Source organism: Formica exsecta, unplaced genomic scaffold (genome assembly GCF_003651465.1).
Source record: "Formica exsecta isolate Colony F162 unplaced genomic scaffold, ASM365146v1 scaffold928, whole genome shotgun sequence".
Taxonomy (NCBI): Eukaryota; Metazoa; Arthropoda; class Insecta; order Hymenoptera; family Formicidae; genus Formica; species Formica exsecta.
This window is the reverse complement of record NW_021853694.1, coordinates 151,119-157,624: the sequence shown is the minus strand read 5'-3', so window position 1 is coordinate 157,624 and position 6,506 is coordinate 151,119.

Sequence of the window (6,506 nt, the reverse complement as noted above, 5' to 3'; positions counted from 1 at the left end):
GTTGCCTAATTATGTCGATGATAGAATCAAATCGCAAGATGATGTAAATTTTTGTAAAGTTGCTTTTGCGATAAAATTGATTTCTCTATATGGAAAAATAAATTTTATCAGAAAGCAACTTTGCAAAAATTTACATCATTCTCTCTGAATGTGCAGGTCAATAATATATTCTTGAATACTTTCAATACATATTCAAATAGCACCGCGCGAGATCCTTGAAATACACAAATATTTTCAAACAAAATTAATCGTACTGCATTATGTTGTTATTGAACATTGTGAACATGTATGAAATACGCGAGAAGAGAAATCGAAAATTTTATTGGACAGAACATGATATTCTTTTCGCAAGATATATTAACCCTCCAAATGAGTATAAATTTTTTATGCTAAACCACATAATTTGTGGCCAACATAAAACCCTTCCGTTTCTCTTTTTAACTCTGTCTTTCGCCGATCCCAAGCGGATTCGATAATCGAATTCAACGGAGATACGCGCGCATATGTAAAAAGAATCTATAAAAGTACAAATGTATATGTAGTCATATATATATATATATATATATATATGCGGCGAACCGCTTTATCGCTGAAAAAAATCGCGTGATGCATAATGTGCTCTCGCGTGTGTGCGTGAGATTTTACGATCGCGTATTTATGACCAACGTTTCTCGTTGCGGCAACTCTCGACGCTTTTTCTCAGTTTCTTGACATTTTCTGATTGCTTTTTTATCATCTTGTTCATCGACCCATTTCTTTCGATAATATTGGAACCTGGAACTGCAGCACGAATAATTTACGATGATCATAATTTTGACGACGGATCAAGTAAACGGTTTCATAATTTAACAATTGTTAGTTGCTTCTCTCTCTTGCTCTTTCTTCCTCTTCTTTCATTTTATAAGGTGTTTATTTTATTTCATTGATAATTTTGTTTAATGCCAGTCCTGTCGTGTTTTAATTTTCCAACAGTCATAGCTATCATTTATTTATCTTGATGTATACATTTTCGCATATATTTTTCAAAGCAAAAAAAAATAAAAAAGCTAAAAAAAGATAGCAAAAAAAGTCTACTTTACTTACACACACACGCGTGCACGCACACGCGCACACGCACACGCACGCACGCACACACATACACATTCCATCTATAAATCTATATGAAAGAATAGAAACCTGTTAAGAAATATTGAATAGATATGCGATAACAATTTTATTTTTTGTAAATGCGGGAACTTTTTCATTTTAAGTCGCAAAAGTAAGGAAAGTTTATGAAGCTTTGTGAAGACAAAAATTTTTACAGCACAACCTTTGTGGGGAGTTAAATAATCTTTGTGCGTGGAATTAAAAATCTACACGTAATTGACGAAAATTTACAGATATTTGTCGAATATATCACTTTATATAGAGAGTTGCCTAAAAAAACATTAGATGTTTTTTTAATAACAGATTTTCTGGTTAATTCAAAAACAGTTTTTCCTTAACGAAAATGTCGAGGCATCAATAATTTTCGAGTTATAAACGATTAAAGAAGAAGGGCTTTTCGCAAATTAAACTTTGTGGAGCTGAAAGATTAACGAAACTATTTTATTTAATCTCAAGTGAAATTTACTTTAAAGGAATTTTAATTTGCTTAGTTACAAAGATAAGAGTGATGAAAAAAATTGAAAACTTGCAAAAAATGATAATTTCCCTCGATATTTCCGCTAAGAAAAAAAATCGGCTTCAAGAAGAACTGACTAGAGAATCCATTATCGAAAAAACATCCGATGACGGTAATAAAAATTTGTATTTTGTTTTATTCCAAAAACGGACAGAACTTTCCGGTAGACCTAATATATATATATACGAAATCGCATTTTTGTGAGATTCTGTACATGTGATGATTCGTAAATTTAAAGCAAATTCCATGCCATCGAAAATTGCCAAGATGAAATATCTAGAAATCCTAAAATGTACGCGAAGAAAGAATGCGGTAGAATTGCGCTTCGGATCGAATCTTCGCTGATCAATCGACGCGAGTACGACACGCGCAATATCGTACAATTTTATGTTTTCCACGGCTGTTTTCTACGGCTAGATGTGTATTAGTACGATCACACATCCAGAGCCGACGCGTACAATTATTGTACGCGCGGTCGTGATGCGTGTCTCGAAACGCGAGAGTTGGCCCTGGTCGCCTTTATCCATGCGATTATACGACACGCACATTTATATACGAGTGTATATATATATATATATACACACACATACACTCGTATATACATATATGTATATGTATATAAAAGCGCTAAACTATACATATAGCCGCGTATTACTCGTACGCTTCCGCGCACAGCTGAAAGTTACTTGTAATTGTTACCAGCGAGGGAGAGGATGGGAGAGGGGCACGCTCGTTCCCATCTGGGGGGCAGGAGATTATATGTACGAGTGAGCGTGGCCGTGCGTGAAGCCAGCTCCCCCTCCCCTCGTTGGCTATACAAACGAGTGAGTTTCTTTACTCATTATGCGTATTTATAACTATGCGAGTCACACATACACATGGCTCACGATGCTATCGATTTTTCTGGATCTCCGCGCAACAACGCTTATGCCCGCGTGTATTGTATATATGTGCGTGCGCGCCCGCGCGCATCGGCTTGTTATGTAACGCGTTCTGTATCGCGTTTCTATTAATGTCACTAATCGTCCGAGTATTAATCACGTTGTATCGTATTTCTCGACCATGTATATACTACTGTGTGTGTGTGTGTGTGTGTGTGTGTGTGTGTGTGTGTGTGAATCCTATAATGTTGTCCCGATCATTATCTCTTTAGTGCGCGAAGTAACGTATCGAGAATCGCGGCAACCGCAATTCTTTCGAATATATTTCTTTCTCGTTTTTTAGAATATCCTATTCTTATGAGGTCTAAACGTAATTTAAACAGGCATAAACAGGCACGCAACATCCTCGGGCAAGTTTAGGTTTTCGAAGAAACGCTGCGTTGTTTCCCCGATATTCGTCACAGCGGATAACAAGGGAAAAAAAAGATGTTTTTTTTTTATTTTCGATATACAGGATATTTTATTTAAAAATTACGCAACCCCGCGTATCTTTTTGTAAAATTGATCGTTGAATTCCGAGCAATCGAAAGAGAGTATAAGGATGGACAAGTATTTTTAGAATCTCATACATTATGAAATCCTGGCTTTGCTCTCTATGTTTTTTAATTTTTTCGAAAAGCTATCTTGAGATTTATAGAAACATAGTAGAGGTGTCAACGAACCTACATTATCTCTATGTATACGGAAAAAAAAGATGTTTTTTTTTTTATTTTCGATATACAGGATATTTTATTTAAAAATTACGCGTATCTTTTTGTAAAATTGATCGTTGAATTCCGAGCAATCGAAAGAGAGTATAAGGATGGACAAGTATTTTTAGAATCTCATACATTATGAAATCCTGGCTTTGCTCTCTATGTTTTTTAATTTTTTCGAAAAGCTATCTTGAGATTTATAGAAACATAGTAGAGGTGTCAACGAACCTACATTATCTCTATGTATACATATAAATACGATCGAGAAAGATATCCCCTTATATAATGCGTTAGCGCGCGATGAATATACTCTACATTTAGATACTCGCGTGCATTGTGAAGCAGGGTGTCATTTTATTCCCTTTTCATTTAAATTTCTTCAAAATAATCCGCCTGATTAATACGCTTTGAGTATATAGGAACTCGCGTTGGCTCGAGCGAAGCCGATGCCGTGTATATAATAGTTATACATCGGATAATGCAGATCGTATATAATAGTAGAAAATGATAAGAAGCTGAGAGGCACGGTACATTTCGATGATTATTACCTCTAGCCTCTAGACCGTCGCTACTCGCGCGCGCGAACCGGTTTTTAATAATAATAAAATTCAGCTCTTCGATTATGTCGTCGGACGTACGATGCAATCGGAGAGCAAAGCATCGCGATGCTCGGCGAGGCCAGAGAGAAAGAAAAAGAAAAAGAAGAGAAAGAGAAAGAGAGAGAGAACCTTAATAAAAAGAGAGATAGTGGCATAGAAATGAGCGAGACAGTACAAACGTCATGTTATTCACGATCACGTACTCGTTTCCTCCGTAAGCGAAACAAAGAGATCGATCGTTCGAGTTACGGAACGACGACCATAACTAAAGTTTTATTTCTCTCTCTCTTTTTCTCCTTGTCATCTTCGATTTACGCTTACGGAAACGCGATTCGCTCTTCTCGCAGTCTCGCGACTCGGTCTCGCGATTCGCGAAATTAATGTGTTTCGATTGACGCATGAATGAGCTAACGCAAAAATTGATTTGACGATGCTGTCGGTGGGGCTCACGCTTATCAAAAGCTTGTTTGCACGAGAACGCGATCGCGAGGCTCGCAGATAAAAGCAGCACTTCCGATAGAGATGTTATTCTCCAGAATCTGCAGGCGTGTTATTATTCCACCAATCCTTCGTTTTACGGGTCGCTAGATTTATGATTTGTCGTCCCTGAATATCTCTCTCTTTCTCTCTCTGTATTCATCTATCTCTTTCTTTCGATTCGCAGGTCATGCCCATGCTACGGATTGGCTTCGCAGATCTTTGCGATATCTAATCGTAGATCGTATCACACTGCGTAGATTTAAGCTTATAATCGTCGGATTATATATTTTATCTCCGTTTCTGATACACTTCATTTGACGTAGATTAATTATATTTATAAACATGCGATAAGAGAGAGTAGAATCTCAAAGATTGAACGGTACAACACGATCGCGTTTACAGATTCTTAGCGATATGAATCGTATGGATTTGTAAATTGTGTCGATGATAAATATCTCGTTCGATAGATTCATGAATCATCGGATGATATACGAAACTGTAAATTTGTAAAAAAACATCGTTATCAAAACACAAAACATTATCGAATCTCCATCTTTGTATTATCACGGATTCTTAATATCACTGAGCCGCACTATTTTTTTGTTAGATCTCTAGAGTATTTTTTAAATCGATAATTTCTTGGTCAGCGTGTTAATCAAAGTCACAGAAATTTGTGCACTATTCCTATTTCATATTTATAGTTTGATATCTTTACAAAAATTATGAAATAACCAAATAAAGAGAAAAAATAATTTTTAATGCTTTTGCAATGTCTTTATAAGAGAAAGAGAGAGAGAGAGAGAGAGAGAGAAAGAGAAAATTATATTTGTAATCTTTATCTTAGAATAAAATATACAAGAAAGATATTAAAAAGATGAACGCATTTTTATTTCCTCCTGTTATTTCCTTTTCTTTTTAACTTTGTTATTTCTATGTATTTTTCTGTCCGCAATTTCCACATAATCGCGCGAATATGGAGCATCTCCACTGTACGCACATCTCGGACAAATCTATGTTAATTGTCCGAATACGATCACCTTCGGTTATTAAAACTAACGGCACCGCTGTAAACGGCACAAGCCGTAATCTCGTAAGTCTCGTTACATAAATTCTCTTCTTGCGCGCGACCTAACGTGTCCTCCGCGGATTAGACCGATAAAAATATTGTGTTTTCAAATACGCACAGGCTATTTATCAACTGTGAAAAATAATTTCCTTCAACGAAGGCGAAGCGATATTTTCAGTGCGTTTCATAACGGAGACATGACTTATTATGGATGAAAAAATGGAGTAGTAGCAAAAAATAAATCGCAGAAACGTCAGATCGTCGATATTACCAGTTAAAAAAAGAAAAAAAAAAGACGAGAAATATAGCGTATAATTCGTGTCTCATTTAAAAAAAAAAACATTATTCGTTTACATAACCACGAAATGAATATATATCGCGTTAAATCGCGATGATATTTAAAATACTTTTCATACGACCGAGACTAGAAACTTAAGTTCGATCGCGTGTCGCCGCGAATAAGCGCTTCCTCTCTCTCTCTCTCTCTCTCTAATACAATTGAAATCTTACGCAATATACGCTCGATTCTAATAATCGGTTCTCTTGTACAGGAGCTCTTATTTTATCTCTGATTTATTATTCGTCGTGTATGCGCGTCTCTAAATATATATATAAGTTTCTTATTAAAAGTCTTATAAAAAGATATAATGTTATACTCTCTTTTACTTTTTTATTGCCTTATCCATGTGAGTGTCACCATTTTTTGCCATAAACTTGGCCGTATAGTCAAGATCAGCTGATCTGCACTTCGCAAGCAAAACATATGATGTCTCATAGTGTGAATTTTTCTAAAATAAATTTTTTTCTCTTTTCCGACACAAAGAGCCGAGAAATGTACATATGTCGACCCCCTTTTTACATCGAAATCTCGATTTGCCTAAATCGCCAATAATTTGAGAAAATTATCCGCTTTTGACACGAAGGGTCGACGATGATTTCACCTGTGGCCTGTGGTTTTAATACGCGCATCTCGCGCCGCGTTAAAAGCCTGGATAAAAGGCTGCGCGACGTAATGCACGTAGTCACCGAGAGACGCAAAGAGGGGTGAGAGGGGGGGGGAGA